This window comes from Mustela nivalis (genome assembly GCF_964662115.1).
Source record: "Mustela nivalis genome assembly, chromosome: 12".
Classification (NCBI taxonomy): domain Eukaryota; kingdom Metazoa; phylum Chordata; class Mammalia; order Carnivora; family Mustelidae; genus Mustela; species Mustela nivalis.
In genome coordinates, this window is record NC_139031.1 from 69,626,004 (window position 1) to 69,645,962 (window position 19,959).

The following is a 19,959-nucleotide window of genomic DNA, read 5'->3' on the forward strand; positions in this document are numbered from 1 at the left end:
TTGAATATGGAAAAAATAACAGAATTAATCAAAACCCAATTAAATTTCAATCATTTAGGAAAAACAATGGGGGCATCTTGAGATGGCAATTAGTAAATGTGCTTGCTTTAATAACAACAAAAATAATTCTTTGTGCTCTACCTGACTGATTTTTGCTTATAAAAATTATATTTATTAGCTCTCCTGACTCAAATCAACAACCCTGAGTTTGGTAAGGGGGGTATTTTGAATATTAAGAAACGAAGGCATAGAGAATAATATGATTCTCTTTAGGACCCTAGTCAAACACAGATTTATGTATTTTCATCCAAAGCAAAAAACATAGGGCTGTTCATACAGCTTAACTGGAGCTGTAATGGCAGAAAATAAGGGCAGGAACCAAAGCTGCTGTCACAAAGAAAGGACTCTCCCAGTCCTCTATTTGGTATTTAAAAATAGGAGAGGAAAAGGCATAGCTTGAATCTGAGATAATGCTTGCCGCTTTGTGAATGCTCTTACAGTGCATTGCCTTCGAAACAAATTGGCCCTCGTCTACAAAGGTTTCTTTTTTGTACTCTCACAAACTCATTTTTAATGGCTTGTGTGGCATCAGTTGTGCCCCTGAGCTGTAATGAAGCACTCTGCAAGTCACCACACGCAAGTCAGAAATGAATCTCACGGAGAGGAAAAATGCTGGAACGTTAATAGGTTTTAATCCAAGGTAAGCAAACCTATTGAGCTACTACCATGTGCTTTTTAAATCTAAATGTCATGAAATTTTCAGCAGTTTTCTCTTGCCTGCAAATCAGTTCTGGTCCAGAGACAGCCAAGTAGGGATTAGAGGGGGAAAATCTCCAAATGCGCATAACTGCCCAGGAGCACACCTTGAGGAGTTTACAAGCACCATCCAGGCAAAACAAAGAAATAATTGATGAAGCACAAGGGAAACTGGCTTCGTAGGGCAGGCATCTGAAAAGCCTGTAAGTGCAGCAGACATCTTGCAATATATTTGATCCTATCTTCAATATCTTGGGTGGAGAAAGGGTGTTGAAATCTGAGAGTCTCTGTTATATGGGTTTTCCCCTTAGGTTTTTATTTAAGTGGAAAAGCAGTGTTTGTATATTGCACTTTATTGCACTGATACTAGCCAATTTATTGAGGGAGATTTAATTGCTAAACATTCTATTTTAAACTTAATTTTTCACAGTATCTTGGCAGCTTTTGATGCTTAACCATACAGAATACAACAATTTCTGAATATTAAAGTAAAGCAAATTGGTTTTACAGTAGTGAGACTTTCTGTGTATGTGGGAGTCTGGAAGCATATTTTGAATTTTCTTCTTCTAGCTGGTGGTGACCATGAAATATAGAGAGAGATTCAAGGCCTCACCTTCAGGATCTTGGGGGTGATGGCTGCCGGTCCCACTTTCATCATGCTTCTCAATGCCTGATGTGTTAACTGCTGTAATCACTATGGGGATGTTCCTCTTCTCTCTAATGAAATGGAAAATGTGAACCTAGTTTGAGCACATCAGATTCAATTAACATAAATTATAGAAATGTTGAGGCCATGGTGTTGCCTGGGTGGCTCAGTCAGTTAAGCATCTATCTACCTTTGGCTCTGGTCATGATCCTTGGGATCGAGCCCCTTGTGGGTTCCCTGCTCAGCGGGGAGCCTGCTTCTCCCTCTCCAGCTCCCCTCTGTTTGTGTTCCTTCCCTAACTGTCTCTCTGTCATAAATACATAAAATCTTAAAAAAATAAAAAAAAGAAATGTTGAGGTTTTACAAAAGAAATTTTAAATTTTAGCCATATTTTCAAGTTTACATTTAGACATCTTCACAAAGCTTACTATTCACAAGACATAATTCCAAGGGCTTTATTACTTTATTTAATCCTGTTTTAAATGAAGAAACTGAGGCACAGGGAGGTCAAGTAATTTGCCCAAGGTTACACAGCTCAGGGCATAAGCAGAATCTGCAGACTATTTCAAGAGACTTTGTGTACTCCTAACCATTTTACTACACTCTTCAGAGCAAGGAGCATAAATATTTAATAGTGAATTGCAGTAATTTTAGAGCTCCTTTGCTGCATTTTCTTATATAGTCTTAGACCATAGCCAAAAGTTTTGCTATCCTCAGTCATAGTTGGGAGAGTCAGTATAGAGAATAAAATAAAGTTTAATGGGTCCTTCCTAACAACTACCATATTATAAACTTGAAGCAGTCACCTGTAGTCCCAATGACTGATTCCTATCTTGTGGCCTTGGAAAGCAAAAGAAATAAAAGGAAGATATGATTTGGAAGGTTGAGGTTCTCACACTTTGATGTGCTTATGAATCTCTCTCAGAGAACCTATTAAAATGCAAATTCTTTTTTGTAGGTCATGGGTGTATTCAAATATTCTGAATTTCCATTAAACATCTAGGGATTGCAGATGCTACTGGTCCTTGGACCATATTTTGAGACAAGTATCTAGAATCAAGCAGCAGCATCACTGTCACCTGGAAGCTTGTTAGTAATACAGATTCTTTGGTTCTATTCTAGGCCCTGAATCAGAATTTAAATTTTGACAAAATCTCCGGGTGATTTTTATGTACTTTAAAAAAAAGTAACGTTTTATTGTACATGCAATACATGGTTTTAGAAATTTAAAAAACGCCAGTACCATGCTGTCTTGATGATGATCAACAGATGAATGGATCAAGAAGATGTGGTATATATACACAATGGAATACTATGCAGCCATCAAAAGAAATGAAATCTTGCCATTTGCGACAACATGGATGGAACTAGAGCGTATCATGCTTAGCGAAATAAGTCAAGCAGAGAAAGACAACTATCATATGATCTCCCTGATATGAGGAAGTGGTGATGCAACATGGGGGCTTAAGTGGGTAGGAGAAGAATAAATGAAACAAGATGGGATTGGGAGGGAGACAAACCATCAGTGACTCTTAATCTCACAAAACAAACTGAGGGTTGCTGGGGGGAGGGGGTTTGGAAGAAGGGGGTGGGATTATGGACATTGGGGAGGGTATGTGCTTTGGTGAGTGCTGTGAAGTGTGTAAACTTGGTGATTCACAGACCTGTACCCCTGGGGATAAAAATATATGTTTATAAAAAATAAAAAATTAAAAAAAAACACATAAAAAAAACCACAAATACACAGAATGAAGATCACATATAAGTCTACCACCCAGAGTCGTTAACATTTTGATGTATGTCCTTCACGAGTATATCTTGAGGTCTAATGCACAGCATAGTGATTTATAGTCAACGATGTTATAAACAACGTTTCCAAGAGTCTAGATCTTAATTGTTCTCAATACAAAATGATAATTATGAGACATTATAGAGGTGTTAACTAATGCTACAGTGCTTATCATATTGCAATATTGATTTATATGTACTTTAATTGAGAAACACTGGTCTAGGGTATTCTTCAAATGATGAAGATAGACATAAATCATTAAATATACTTGCAAATGAATTAGCTATTGTGGGAAGGAAGACAGAGATAATATAAAGTTCTCACTACAGGTTCTATTCAAGTCTTTCAAATATCTTTTTCCTTTGTGATCACTTCAATGGCTGAAAAAGCCCTTGGAATGCCCCATTAAAAGCTCATTTGCAAATGTTTATAGAATGTTTCATTTAAGAGGGGTTATTCATCTCGAGTTGTTTCTCCTTTAGAATCTGGCTACAGCCCAAACAACTTGAACATTTAAACCCAGAAGGATTACAGGAGTCTTCCCCACCAAAGTCTCCATTTCTGGATGGCAGGAATCCTAAATTCTGAGTCACCTGGAGAATGAGCTAAGGTGCAGTCTGCGTGGATTGGGGATGGCCACCACCTTGCCCCATCCAGAAATTGCTGTGGGCCTGCAATGAACACTGACCCTTCTCATACCAGCGCTCAGGCACCTGTTGGGCTGAGGAATGCAGGTCTAATGTTCTACCTCAACATGACCAGCAGTTGACTGATACGGCAGCTATTATGGGGCAGGTTTGGGGAGGTCCACCTTAGGCTGTTTGGAAGTGCCAGGGGTCAGGGAACAGTGGGGACTGAGAACCCATCCCAGGGAGGTAAAGAGGTGGCCAGAGCTGGGACCACCCTAAGGCTTCAGTACTCCCAAGCATGCTCCATTGTCCCACTGAACTTCACTTTACAAAACACAAAATTCAAAGATCAAATTATTGTAAGAATTTCAAGACAGTGACTGCAGAGTATTTCAGGGGCTAGAACCTTCTAAGTACAGGGTCCTGTGCAACTGCACTAGTTAAATACCCATGAAACTGGCCCCAATTCTGGAAATTGGTATTTTGGTGTTTGGGGGAATGTATCAGACTTGTTTGCATTGGGTCTGCCTGAAGAGCTAAATAATATTTATGCTAATCAGAGTTTAATGCAGTGGTTCTCCAAGCAAGGGCCTAGCCCAGGAGCATCAGCATCACCTATGTGTTAGAAATGCAAATTCTCAGGCCCAGCTTTAAAGCATGCAAACAGACTCTCTAGGGGTGCAGCTTGGCAACCTATGATTTTAACAAGCCCTCCTGGTGATTCTAATGCAGGCAGAAGTTTGATCTAATGATTCTGATCCAATAGCTCTGAAGCTTTCTGCTGAGGATTATTGTTGCAGAATTCTCAAAAATTATTGGGAAGTGGTAGTGGCAATGAACTGTGGGTCACACGAGTATTCCCTACTCTTGCATGTCTTCCTCAACGAGGAAAGATCTATCTTAGTGGCTGGGAGTTGCAGGGCTCCTAATGGCTATTTGGAGGTAGCAGGAGGGCTTATGTATTGAAATGCATTAGAGGATGGGTAAGAGTGACAGAACTACTAGCATGATGACTTTGTGTTGGGCTTCAGTCCCAGAATGAGAGCAATTCACATCCCAGTTCTCCTTCTAACCGACTAGTAAGATTGCAGAAGAATTATTTACCTTCCCTGAGCTCAAGGTATCTTTAGCTATAGAATGGAGATAATAGTGATAGTTACTTCCTGGGGTTCTTGGGAGGTGTAACTGAGCTAATGAGTAGAAGTTCTCATCATAGTGCCAAGCAAATAGCACTCAACAGATGGTAGTTATTATACAGGGAATAAAACTATTGCATACTGATCTAATCATATGATGCAGTTCTGTATTTTATATTTTAATTTGACAGTAGTGATGATTAGTAGATATAAATTAGTCTGTTTCCATAAAGGTCAATGGCATATGTATGTATATGTGATCTATAACAATACTCTTTTTCTTCCTTGAGCGTTTCCAGGATTCCACCCGGCCCATCAGATGGTTAAATTTTCTTTTTTCCTAAAGGACTAGCAGCTTAGTTTTCCCCTAGCATTAGCTTACTTTTGTGCTGAGCATACATTATTGGATCATAGGCTTTCTTCTTTTTAGCACCCATATATTTTCTAAATCGATGATTTGCAAAGTAAAAGGGATTCCCTTAGGTAAATAGTTGCTAGGCAGGTCCATCTTGCCCTGCTTTCTGAGCAGGGGCAAAGACTCCCTTTAAGCCTTGTGTTGAGGAAGATGGTGGTATATCGATTTGCTGCCTGCTAGTTGCTCCATCATCACATCAGTTATAGGGAGAGTGGCATTATCCCTGCTCAGATTTATGTGGGCCTTTCTTTGTGTTTGGGTCTGAAAACCAACTCCAGGCTAATTGTATTCTTGAATAATAAATGAAGATCAAGGTCAGCTTGGCTCTGAATACAAGCCAATCTGAGTGTGAGTTAAATATCAAGTCCAAAATAATTTTTTTTTCAAACAAACACTGAGCTTAGATTAAAAACCAACCAACCAAACAAAAAGCAACAAAATAATAACCCGGATCCCAAATGATTTAATAGTAAAAAAAATACTCTCTTTGGGGACTTTGGGTCTCAGGTGGCATGCATCTGGATGCCTTTAGTGCTGCAAGACGTTTAATGCTAAGGGCTGAAAATAGTATACGCCAGCTCTCCCTGGTATCGATTTCCCTCACACTGATTTAGTGTGGGGCCTCTTGGCTTCTCTCTACCACTTCTAGCAGCTGAGCTTTGGCCCCAAAGGGCTTTATTTAATGAAATCTTGGGGCTTATATGGTAAGAAAGCTGCCCCAGGAATTGGAGTTGTAGACATCCCAATGGAGAAAACATGAAGACAAGAGTCATGTGCTAGGTCTGTCCAGAGGATGGGATGATGATATGAAGCCCCCACTAAAGTATTTGTTTTAAAGAGAAGAGGGAGCAGCAGCCTTCAGATGACTGTTGAAAGTTAACAGAAGCTCTTGTTACTGAAAGATAAAGTGCTTACATGAAATATGTACAAAAGTTGCACTGGGAGAGGGAATCAGAGGGAAGGGAGCCACATATTAAAGAACACTGGCTATGTACTAGAGCCTGGTTACACACAGAAATGGCCTTGGGGAGAGTTAAACAAAAAAATTTCTTTAATGTTAACTTTTAAATTTAGAACAATGTTACATTTACAGAAAAACCAGATAGTATAGAGAGTTCCCATGTCCCCCACACCCAGTTCCCCTGTTATTAATGTCTGACATTACTATGATACATTTGTTATGATTAACAGACTAGTATTGAAAAATTATTAACTTTATTCAGGTTTCCTCACTTGCCCATCAGGGTATTGGTTTTAAAAATAGAAATTAAGAAAAATATCATGGCAAAATGAGGACAATCATAAGTTTTTATGTTTTTAGTAAATAAGATCTTTACCTCATTTGTGTCCAGGTCTTGATAACATTTTGTATCACCATAATACTTTCAGACCCTCATGCCTCAGAAGTTATGCCTTCGGTTAATTTAGCAAGACTGGACCATGCTTATCATGGCATGGGCTCCAAAGTCACCCACTAGAGTAAATGGAGTGAAAATGAGCATGGAGAACTAAAATGCATTCCTGATGCTGGCATAGACAACTTCCACGTTGTTGAAGGGACCAGATAGGAATCTTCTGTTTGGAATTGTTGGGGTAAGAATCTGAAAGGAAGCATATTAGTTTGCTAGGACTACTGTAACAAAGTACCACACACTGGTGGCTTCAACAACAGAAATGTATTCATAGTCCTGGAGGCTAGAAATCTGAGATCAAGGTGTGGGGAGGGTTGTTTCTTCTAAGTTTCTCTCCTTTGGCTTGCAGGTGGCCATCTTCTCCCTCTGTCTTCACATGGTCTATGCATGTGTTCTTACCTCTCCTGACATGGATGCTGGCTATACTGGATTAGAGGCTACCCTAATGACTTCACTGAGCTCTAACTACATCTTTAAAGTCCCTATTTCCAAATACAGACACATTCTGGGGTATCAGGAATTGGGACTTCAACATAAAAATTTTGGAGACAGGCAATTCCATCCATAACAGGAAAGGTAAAGGATTTGGTAAAGTAGGGGTATTTTATCCTCCAGACCGTGGTTTCTGGGAATCTGGAAAGACTGACATTTGGTGCTTACTTTTGGCTATTTCAGGGGATTATGACAATGGAGAAAAATGTGAAAGACAGCACTTGACGTGTGAAGAAAACATGCTGTGTAATATGGCTTTGTTGGAAGCCCATTCCCGGAAGTTACCCATGGTGTTTGCACAGCTGTTCTGTCATTGTCCACATCAGCAGCCTGAAGGCTGATTTCCTGGTGAATTTTCACCTAATTTTCTTTGCAACTGCCTTTATAAGTGATAGTTTCATTTCTGCACTTTAAAAAATGCACCAGCCAGAATGCGGATTTATTAATTTACAATGAGAAATATAATCATCGAGTGGACTGGATACTTCAGCCTCTTGACCAGCATGCACTTTCCCTGCAGACAAATCTAAGCGGGAAGCCAAATTATCATCAGAAGGCGGCTTGGTGAGCATGGAATCAGGCCAGGGGAGTTAGTTATGAGATTTGGCATTCCTGTGCTTTTTATTCTTTACGCCAAGCAGCACTGAGCAGCACAGACTTACCACATGGGGCTGGTTGCCTCTGCCGTTGCTATTTCCTCTGACTTTTCATTGCTCCCTCTTGTCAACTCCTCATCACACAGGACCCAGCTCAGCCATCTTTTCCTCTGGAAAGCCTTAATTTCTCTGGGAAGACACAGTCCTTCTACTTCCTTACCCCTGTAGCACTTTATGCTGTATTTTGTATCTTATGTTGTGGTTATTTATTTGCTCACCTGTCTCCTCACTGAGCTCTGAGAAACTTGAATGAAGGGACTTTTTATTGTGCACAGCACATGGCAAATGGTCAGTGTTCAATCCATACTAAACTGATTAATGGAAGTAATAATTATGATAATTTAAATTACGCTATAGTTTGTTTTCATTTTTGCTTTATAGTTTGCAAATACTTCCCAGGAAGTTGTTCATAAGGCATGATCTTTCTGCTAATCTGACATAGGCAGATGAAAACATGCTTATAGATCTAAAGATTTATCTAACTCTCAATTAATGAATTCACTTTCCACCAAGCCTATTCGTCTTTGTGACTGGAATCTTACCTCCCTTTTACCCTCCCCACCCTTGCCCATGCTTGGGCCTCCTTCTTATATCCTTAGTTTGCCTCTTCTTCCCTTAGGATCCCATGGCCCTTTGAATGCATGGTGTTCTACTTCTGAGGGGACTGCTCCAGCCCCATCTTACTGGGGAGAGTTCACCACTCCCCTGCTGTGTTCTCCCTTCTTCTCAGGACCCACCCCTCCTCACACATCTCCCTTCCAATTTCCAGGTCAAACTCCCATTCCCTCAGAAATCTAGTCTTAAGAAAAAACGTGACTAAATTTCACTGGTATTAAGATATTAATAACCTCCTAGGGTTATTTGCATCTTAAAATTTTAAGAGTGAATTCCTTATAGCACAGTTTTGGAAATGGGTTACGTCTAGCCATATTGGTATCTCCTGTGCTCTCTCTCTCTCTCTCTCTCTCTGTTTCTCTGTATGTGTGTGTGTGTGTGTGTGTGTGTGTTTGTGTTAACTCTATATTTGGTAAAATTCCTAGGCCTTTAGAAACCATTTCTTGATTTTTAAAAAGAAATTTCTATACTTTGCAGTCCAGATGTTCCTATGAATGAGTTCTTCAGAAGATCAGCAACTAGTCATTATAACCTTTGGGGAGACACAGCGCTTCATGGATGAATCATTAGTTCTGAGCCCAGAGAACAAATCTGAAGGACCTTTTCATATCTTATAATTAAATACATTCTGCAGCTTGAAGATAAACATGCTGATCTGACAGTGAGTTAAGGAGGTTTATCAGCATTTGTGCACCTGCAGCGTTACACTAAAAGACATGACTTCATTAAAACTCACTGTGCTTGTGAGAACAATGAGGAATGGTCGTAGGTGTAAAAAAGAAAGACACTACTAGACGGTGGCTTTAAGCTCATCTTTGAAGGGATGAACTCATTCTATCCGACATGTCCAGCTGTGCAAACAGCAGCACCGAGTGAGCTGCAGTTAGCTGTACTAATATACAGGATTAGAACAGAGGCTGGGCCACATATAAATGTTGTGAATGCTTAATATACTTGAACGCTGTGAATGCTGCACAGAGGGGGAATGAGGGCCCCAGAAGTGACAGAAGATATTTTGCTAACTGTCATGAAAGGAGATTGTATTTTCAGGGCCTTCTAAGAACACTTTTCTTGCTAGAGACTCTTTGCCTTTTGAGGCCAATGTTTCCTAGGATGAAAAACAATACAAAACATCAATCTCTCAAAAATTCCACAGGGATATAACAAGGGTTGCCACAGTTACCATTGTTCTTTCATAAAATCTCAGAAGAGGAAACTGTGAGTGTGTGTGTGTGTGTGTGTGTGCGTGTGTGTGTGTGTGTGTGTGTGTGTGTGTGTGTGTGTGTGTGTGTTTGGACCTTACCTTCAATAACATCTCAGGTTACAGAACAGGTAGATGGGTGGTCCAGATAGCCATCAGCAGTGAGACACTAAGAGTTCAGGCAACAAGGACACAGAGCCTTGGCTAGAAGACCTGGTCATGAAGGTATTAAGGAGTGGGCTGAAGGGAACAGAATTCAGGTTCTAAGACCCTTGGCAATAGATAGAAGGGTCCAGTGGCAAGACAGACCTTCACACTCTGCTGACCTCATCTGAGGATGTCTTGGTGGGAATGAATTTTCTATATGCTCCCTACCCTTGGAGGAAGCTGGGGGTAGACTGAGCTGAGCTGAGCCCCTTCATAGGGTAGAAGGAGGAGGGTGCAGTGGAGGGGACTCAGCAACTTTCAAACATCTGACTTATCCCCAACTCTCTTGGCACTGCCACAGAAACTGAAGAATGAAGTGCTCACTAATTCCTCCTTTCTTATTTCCTTAAGACCTCAAAATGATAGCTATCTTTGAAACTTTTCTAAGTAGTGCAGAATATATGCAGGTTGATTTCTCTTGGGAGCTGAACACTGTGGGTTTTGCTCATATTCCAGGACCTTAACTGATTGAACCTCTTTAAGAGGTGGTCCAAATCATCACTCTTCCACATCTGATATATATTTAATATAATATACATAAGTGATTCTAGAAGACTAGGAATACTAATGAAAATTTCACGGTAGTCTATAATTTTACACTTAAAAAATTTTTTTTGTCAATGTCACACAAAACTTAAGCCATCTCTTTGTTCTTTTGGTAGAACATATGGCAAGAGCTGAAACAATCTGTTTCTAAACAAAGTTTACTTAGATAAAATGTGAGCATGAGATAAAGTCAGAGATGATGGAAAGGATACAATTCCACGTTGCAAATCATCAGTCATCTTTTTAAAAATATGGACAAATTATCTTGAGTGAACATCACATATGCATATTGGTGTCTAGATAAACTATAAACTCCTTTAAGAATGTTATTTGGGGGGATGCCTGGGTGGCTCAGTCTCAAGTGTCTGCCTTTGGCTCAGGTCATGATCCCAGAGTCCTAGGATCCATCTGCATCAGGCTTCCTGCTTAGCAGGAAGCCTGCTTCTCCCTCTCTCACTCCCACTGCTTGTGTTCCCTCTCTTGCTGTATCTCTCTCTGTCAAATAAATAAAATCTTAAAAAAAAAAAAAAAAGAATGTTATTTGCTGCTTTTACATCCCCATCAACCTAGCACAATACTCAGCATGTATATAAATGTGAAACACATGTAACTAGCACAATACTTAAGATTGCTCATGAATTTCTCTAAGTCACATCACACTTAGTCAACCCCCTTAGCAATGTATCCAGGCTTGTCCATTTCTTGCATCGCGCAGCTCAGGATTTATTGGCATGTTGGTCAATAAGTTACTGAAGTTAATCTCCATTTAATGAATCATCAGCAAGGGAGAGAGACAGATGACAAGTGTTCAATTTTCAGAAATCTCTTGCCCAATCTGTCTCTCTTCCTCCTTTCTTCCTAATTATTGATTTAACGTATGAGCTCCTCCTCCCAATTCTTCAGTCTGCACCCCTGGGTGTTCAGCCTTTTAAAGATGTTCTCATTAGAGTCAATAATTCACCGTGGCATATTATATAGTGCCCTAAATATCTATAAAGCTGTTCTTTCATGTTGTACATCCTGGGGTGTTCAAATAATTAATTTGACTAACTATAAGGAACAATACCTTCTATTGTGAATGGTATTAATGTACTATCCACAGAGGCACATGTATAGACGGGGCTGTGAAACAACCTCTGCAGGAGAATTTCTCAAGAGGATTTTAACGTTGAGAGTCAGGTAGTTCTGTTCTTGAATCTATACGGATACATAAAATACAGTGTAATTGTGATGTGGAATTAGTCAATTACCAATTGACTCAAATACTTTCTTTGGGCATTTCTTCTTCCTTCTAATTTTTAAGAGTAAAAGAACCCTTAGAAATAGTTTACTTGGGTGCCTGGGTGGCTCAGTGGGCTGAAGCCTCTGCCTTCAGCTCAGGTCCTGATCCCAGAGTCCTGGGATCCAGCGGGCATCGGGCTCTCTGCTCAGCAGGGAGCCTGCTTCTTCCTATCTCTCTGCCTGCCTCTCTGCCTACTTGTGATCTCTGTCTGTCAAATAAATAAATAAAATCTTAAAAAAAAAAAAAAAGAAATAGTTTACTTAATGTCATTAAAAATGCTTGCTTGAAATAAAGCATTCCAAAGACATAATACTGAGACCCAGGAAAAAATCCCAGTGTTCTGTCTCTCACATTGATTCAGAACTGTTCTGGTTTCAAAATAGGTATTTGTATGAAAGTTAAAGACTTTTAATTAATTCATATGAATGAAGATGATTCATAATCTAACTTGGCTTCCTAAAAAAAGGTAATAATGATATGCACATTAACATTTTAATTTTTTTTAAAGGTTTTATTTATTTATTTGACACACACACACAGAGATCACAAGTAGGCAGAGAGGCAGGTAGAGGGTGGGGGGGAAGCAGGCTCCCTGTTGAGCAGAGAGCCTAATGTGGGACTTGATCCCAGGACCCTGGGATCATGACCAGAGCCAAAGGCAGAGGCTTAACCCATTGAGCCACCCAGGTGCCCCAACATTTTAATTATTGATAAGAAAAATGCAGATTCCAATTTAGTTTGTAGTGAATTGGTAACTAGATAAATAAAATAGTATTTTTAAACATCTGTGGTATAATTAAGAGTCAGGGGTCCCAAATTCAGATTCTGCCAATAACTGCCAATAACTAACTAGGTAACTTTGAGTAAATCACTGAACTTAATCTAGGCTCAGTCTTCTCAATCCTATAAAATAGAGATGAGTTCCTTCCAGTGCTAGTATTCTATATTTTTGTTTATGACCATCACTTAGATACTCAATGAATGAATCACTCATTAAATTGGAGTAGAAAAATTCAACAGCCATCACTTTTTTTCTTGAATAAATCCTTCAGGGAGGAGATATTTATGGAGCCAAGAGATGTATGAATTATTGTCAAAATATTTTTATTTCCTTGTGCAGAGTGGTTCTTAGGCTGATACTCTTGCTTTATAGGAAACTGACTCAGAAAACCCAAGCTAGAATGTAGATCTATTCATTCTAGGTCACAGTGTGAAAATTTCTATTGGAAAGCTGGGAACAGTTCTTTTTTATATTTTTCCAGCTTTACTGAGATATAATTGATAAATATTATGTAAGTTTAAAGTGTATAACCTATATATTACAAATTATTACGATAGTGATAGCTGGCACCTCCATTAACTCACATAATTGCCATTTCTTTTCTGTGGTAAGAACATTTAAGATCGAGTCTCTTAGCAACTTTCAAGTATAGAATATGGTAATATTAATAATAGTATTATATATAATGTAATATATTATATATAATAATAATATTAACTATAATCACCATGCTGTACATTAGATCTCCAGAACTTACTCATTTTATAACTGGAGTTTATACCCTTTGACTAGCATCTCCCAATTTCTCCTACCCCTGGCCTCTGGCAATCAATTTCTTACTCTGTTTCTAGGAGTTCAATTTTCACATATAAATGAGATCATACAGTATTTGTCTTTCTATGACTTATTTCATTTAGCACAATGCCCTCAAGATCCATCCATGTTGTTGCAAAGACAGGATTTCCTTCTTTCTTATGGATGAGTATTATTCCATCGTGTGTATATTTATCCATTCATCCACTGACAGACATGTAGGTTGTTTCCATACATTGGCTATTGTGAATAATGCTGCAGTGAATATATGAGTGCAGATATCTTTTTATCCTATTTTCATTTCCTTTGGATATATGCCCAAAATAAAGACAGATGGATTATATATTAGTTCAATTTTTAATTTTTTGAGTGATCTTCATACTGTTTTCTATAGTGGCTGTGGCAGTTTACAACCCCACCCATAGTGCAAAACTGTTCCTGGGAGCAGTTCTTCAGTCAAAAGTATAGACCTGGAATCACAGTAGCCACAAACTTTAGCCACACAAACTAGGAGAGCAGACGGTAACCTGGTGGACAAAAGATGCTGCCTTAGAGATCAGAAACACCAAAGTACACTATGCCTAACCACCTGAGGATATCCCCACCTGGTAACTCAAGCCACACCTCTTTGCTCCATCCTTGGATGACATCTTGAATGAAAGCAAAGGACTGAAAATGTCTAAAAAATCTGAGACTGAACTTTATTTCCTGGAGAGAAACTAAGCACTACTTCAACCAGATTAGACATATGTTTTTCTTTCCTGCCATCCAGCAAGAAGCAAAGACTTATTAGGTTATAGAGAAAATAGAACAGGTTGCATTTCTAAATTTTTTGCACATCTAAGTGCATTAAATATGAGTCACTACTACACATGATTCCCTGCTGTGGCATCAATGATATAAAGACTGTATTTTACAGACTAAACATTCCTCCAAATTTAACATTGGAATCCTAAAAAAGAAAGACAATATTTCTTTGGTTTGGGGAAGACAACATTTTATCAAATTTGTTACTAAAAGTCCTTTGTCTCCAGGCATATCAATCTGGGGACTATTCCTAAGAACCCAATTGGCACAACTTTTTGGAGTTAATAAAATTGTGTTCCCACTGGTTTCCATTGCTGTTTTGTGCACAATTCCCCACTGAGTATTTGATGAATTTCTATTCCCCCCCTTTTTTTTTTTTTTTTTTGTGAGTATGCTGAGGATCCATGTCTTGTCACAGGGAGGAAGATGATTTCCTCTGATAACATTCCCCTGGCACCTGAGGAGCTTATCACAGCCCTTTATTTGGCTGTTTCTGTTATGTTGGCATGGGTCCAGAGCACTGGGAAAGAAAGAGTTGTGCTTTTATAAGGAACATTTTATTCCCTCTTGGGAAAAGTGAACATGACTCAATGTCAGGAAGAGAAATTCTTCATACAGATAAAGAGAATGAACATCCGCCTAACTCTTAATAGTAATAACACATTTAATAGTCCTTGTGTATTCTGTTTTCTTGGGGAACTCATATTATTTTAGAAAAACTGATTTCTTGAAACCAGATCTGCTCCAGCCTTTTTGTAAAGAGGGACTATTTTGTTCTTCCAAATGACCTATGAGGTAAGGAGGGCCGAAATGTTAAGGTCCAGTTGAGTGTGGTAGAAGGTTGGTGAAAGGAAGATTTCTGAAATAAAGGTCCTGAGTTGGGTGTACAAGCTGAACTTTCTTCTTGTTTAAGAAGTTGATGGGGGGTGGGGCGCCTGGGTGGCTCAGTGGGTTAAAGCCTTTGCCTTTGGCTCTGATCATGATCTCAGGGTTCTGGGATTGAGCCCTGCATAGGGCTCTCTGCTCAGCGGGGAACCTGCTTCCCTTCCTTTCTCTCTCTGTGTACTTGTGATCTCTGTCAAATAAATAAAATCTTAAAAAAAAAAAATGGCTTCAACCTCATTAAAAAAAAAAAAAAGAAGTTAATAGGGGGATTTCATTGATTCCAATTCAGCAGTTCCTATGGGTTCCAAGGACATCCCTACCCACCACATTAGGGGCAGTAGCACAGTTTGCCTTAATTTTTCCTCTGTAATGAAAACATATGTTTTCCAATGATCAAGGTAGATAATTTTTTTTTTTTTTGCTCCCTGTTTTCTCCAGATGCCTACACCCTGAATGAAGATGCTTCATGTTGCAGAGATTACTACCTATCCTCTAAAAGCTTTTTCTATGTCATCTACCTTCCTTAGTAATTGAGCTCTCAATTTCTTTTGGAGAGGGCATACCACCCCAGAATACATATTATAACCCCCAATCTCCCTTATGGTTTTACGTGGCCACCTGATTCTGTTCTGGCCAATGGAATATAAATGGATAAACAACTTTTAGATATTGTTCTTAATATCCAATGCAAGAGGAAATATTTCTGTCCTCTGTCATCCTTTTTACTGCGTGGAATATCAATGAAATGGTGGAAGTTCCAGCAGCTTTCATGGATCATAATCTTGGGAATGGAAGCCATACATGCAGAACAACAATAAAAGAGGCTAGACATCCTGACACCATGGAGCTCCCATATTATCTCTGGACCATCCATCTATGGACTTCTATACCACAGAGAAATAAACAGCCATATTGTTTAATCCAGTTTTTTTTTTTTAATTTGAATTCTAGTTATCACCTAATTTAACTGATACGGTCATCCCAAGCCTTTATTCAGCTATCAACCATAATTCTATTGTACAAAAGAAGACATACTTGTTTTCTACAATGGATAAATTCCTGAACTTTTTTTGGGGTAAATTTGAAGATATTTAAAATGTAATAATAGGGGCTATAGTTTAAAGAAACTGTATAGTAAGTTCTTTTATAAAGGATTTACACTTTTTTGTTATAGAAATATTTAATGATCTAAATCTTGAAACAGAAAAATACATTAGTGGCACTACTGGTAAGATCTAAATAAAGTCTAGTGTGGTTAATAATATTGCACTAATATTCTTTCTTTAGTTTTTATCATTGTACTATGGATTTGTAGGATGTTCAGGTAGGAGAAACTAGTTAAAAGTCATAGAGAAACTTAGTACATCTTTCCTTTTATGGTGGTAAATATATACATAACATACAATTTATCATTCAAACCATTTTTAAATGTATAGTTCTGTGGCATTAGTGTTCTGTGGCATCATATTATTCTGCAACTATCACTATCATCCATCTCTAGACTTTCATCTTCCCAAACTGAAAGTCTGCACTCATTAAACACTAACTCCTCCTTATCCCCCATTCCTTCAGCCCTGGCAACTACCATTCCACTTTCTGTATCTATGAATTTGACTACTTTAGATACCTCACATGATTAAAATTATACAGTATTTGCTACTGGCTCATTTCATTTCATTTAAAATGTCTTTAAGATTTATCCATGTTGTGGCATGTATCAGGATTTCATTTCTCTTTAAGGCAGAATAATAATCCATTGTTTTCATGTTTTTGAAAAAGTTGTGATCATACTGTATGTAATGATATACAACTGCAGTTTATTTTTTTCACCTAACAGAATCCTTTCCCAAATTATTAATAATTTCTCCTAAACATGATTTTAATGGCTGTATAGTATCCCATTCTATGCTAGCCATTTCCCACATTTAAAAAATTTGTTTTAAATTTAATTTTATTTTTAGAGAGAGAAAGCATGAATGGGGTGGGAGGCAAAAGAGAAAGAGAGAATCCCAAGCAGGCTCCATGCATAGCCCAGAGCCTGATGCAGGGCTTGATCTCCCTACCCTGAGATCATGACCTGAGCCAAAATCAAGAATCGATGCTTAACCCACTGAGCCCACCGAGGTGCCCCATTTCCCACATTTTAATTTTTTATTTAGAACATTTCCTGTTTTTCATTTTATGAAAAGGTGAAAGACCTTTGCACACCAATTTTAGCACATAATAATTTTGGATCCATTCTAAATTATTTATAAATTGTTCCATGTCGTCTATTTATCTCTTGAGGATCCTATTGTTTTTCTTACTAATTTATATAACTAAGATAGAAACACTTTAATATAACAAAACAAAATTTTATCATTCATGCTCACATGATTGTAGACATACTTGCATTCTAAAACAAAAAGATAGCTGTGTATTATAATAAAATGAATCATCTCATGATCTCAATGGAAAATTTTGGCCTTATATGCATAGGATATTAGTAAGTGGATTTAATTTTTTACTTAAAAAACAAGTAGTTAATAATATTGAGTATCATAACTTTAATGTTTTAAAATATCTGTATATAGCATGTACCATAACACCTTCTTAGCCAAGACTAATTTCTTTTATCAAGGATGAAGATTTAAGAAAACTGGAAAGGGAAGCTCTCCTGCTCTGGAGGCAGTTATTCTGAAATCATATATGTTAATGTCTCAAAATGTTTCTCTTTTCAGTTGAACAGAGAGGTCTAAAAGAAGATTTAAAAAGCATAAAATTCTCCACTCTTGAGCCTTTGAAACTGACAATTTCTATTGAAAAAAATTTTAAATATGTGCACACCACAGATAAAAGAAACAGCTTTTGAGTGGAATTGGATGTTTCAAATGCAATGAAATGTTTAAAAGTTTAAGCAATTGTTAGAAAAATTTCCCCAAATGGAGGGCAAGGAGAATAATTGTGGAACTAATAAGCTACATGTGAGGGTAAAAAGAAGAGGGACCAACTGGACGCTTCTTTGGGAAGCTGATTGTAACTCCAGTTCCAGATGAGTGTATCCAGAGGGGACTCTAATCCAGCTTCTCAAGGACACATAACTCAATGAAGTTAATCCTCATGGTGATTTTTTAATTTTGTTTGTATATTTAGGCTTTACCTTGTGTATTGCTTTAAGACTCCTTTCTTGATATGGTATCATTTTTCTTCCTTTTTGAAGTAACAAGATCCAAGAAAATCCACCCCCCCCAATATTAACATTTTAATCCTAGGTCAGCTCCTGCGGAATTATATCTGGATTTAAGCACACCATTTTGGAGGGGTGTCTGACTGGCTTAGTTAGTAGAGCATGCAACTCTTGATCTTGGGATTGTGAGTTCAAGCCCATGTTGGAAGTAGATATTACTTAAAAAGAAAAAAGTATACCATTTCAGAGTTTCAAAAGTATGTTTTTTATTATTTTAGATTTTATTTATTTATTTGTCAGAGAGAGAGAGAGCGAGCACGCACAAGTAGGGAGAGTGGCAGGCAGAGGGAGAAGCAGGTTCCCCATTGAGCAAGGAGCCTGATGTGGGACTCAATCCCAGGACCCTGAGATCATGATCTGAGCTGAAGGCAGATGCTTAACTGACTGAACCACCCAGGTGTCCCTCAAAAATATGTTTGAAATAATATTGAACTATTACTAAAATTAAAAAATGTACAATGAACAATTTTTAAAACTTATGAACCAGTAGTAGTTCAGTAGTTCACCAAAGACACATGGAGAAGAATTTTTTTAATACAATATGCTTTCAGCAGAAGACTTTTAGGATAACAGAGGTGGGTACTGACCTAAAATAATATTAATAAAGCCCTTTAAATTTTTTTAAAAAGATTTATCCACTTATTTTTGACAAAGAGAGCATGAGTTGGGGGAAAGGCAGACTCCCCGTCAAACATGGAATCCCACATAGGACTTGATCGCGCAACGTGAGATCATGACCTGAGCCAAAATTACTTTTATGAATGAACACAGCTAGTACTATGAGTGAGATTAGAAGTTTCTAAGTGAGACTGGGGACATGAAGAGTGTCCCTGAGAAAATATTATTTCAGCTGAGACCTTTGAATGAGAAGGTCTTAGACACACAGAGTCAAGAGATGAATGATCTTGGCAAAGGGAGTAGCTTGTTCCAAAGGTGCTGGGGCAGAAATGAACTTGTATGCTTTGAGAATCCTAGGCTGGGAGCTTAGAGAGTGAGGGTAAGAATAATGGGAGCTGAGGCTGGAGAGAGGCAGGGCCAGAGCATGCAGGGCCTGGGAGGCCACATATTGTCAATGTAGGGAAGTCAGTGAAGACTCTACAGAGGACCTACAAGATCTTTACGTATGACTGGAAAGATCCTCCTGGCTGCTACTTAGTAGAGGAAAGGCCAATAGAATTGGGAGGACCAGAGGGGAGGCCACCACAGCAGGTCAGGTAGGAGATGGAGAATGCTCAAATTGGGTATGAGCAGTGGGGAGAGAAAGACATGGCTTGATCTGAAATGTGTTTTGGAGGTAGAACTGACAGCATTAGATGATGGGGGTAGAAATGAGGGCAAGAGATGTCAGGTTTCAGGGATAACACAATGACAGATACATGCACAGGGAATTTCTGGACCACTGAGGTATAATCAACCCAGACTGAGGTAGAACAGAGAGATGGTCAGAAAAAGCTTGCTGAGTTGAGTCGTAGAGAACTAGTCAGAGTTGGCCAGGCAAGGAAAGAAGGTATGAGTGAGATGGTAAAGGTTCCAGGTAGAGAGGGCACTTGGCAAATGTAGGGAAGGGAATTTGTAGTGTATGTGTGTGTGTATACCATAAATGGCTGTGGTTTTGTTGAATTATGAACTGTGAGACATGGAGAGATGTGAAAGAGAATCAGGAGA

At 38.5% G+C, this 19,959-nt stretch overlaps 1 long non-coding RNA gene across 1 annotated transcript in view; it reads left to right on the forward strand.

The window, feature by feature from the left end:
* The first annotated feature begins 604 nt into the window (after nucleotides 1–604).
* The window catches only part of LOC309845127, a 241,444-nt gene continuing 222,089 nt past the window's right edge, over nucleotides 605–19,959 (forward strand). Inside the window, exon 1 of the long non-coding RNA XR_014301045.1 lies at nucleotides 605–700. This is a non-coding gene — a long non-coding RNA (uncharacterized lncRNA). The remainder of the gene's footprint in view (nucleotides 701–19,959) is intronic.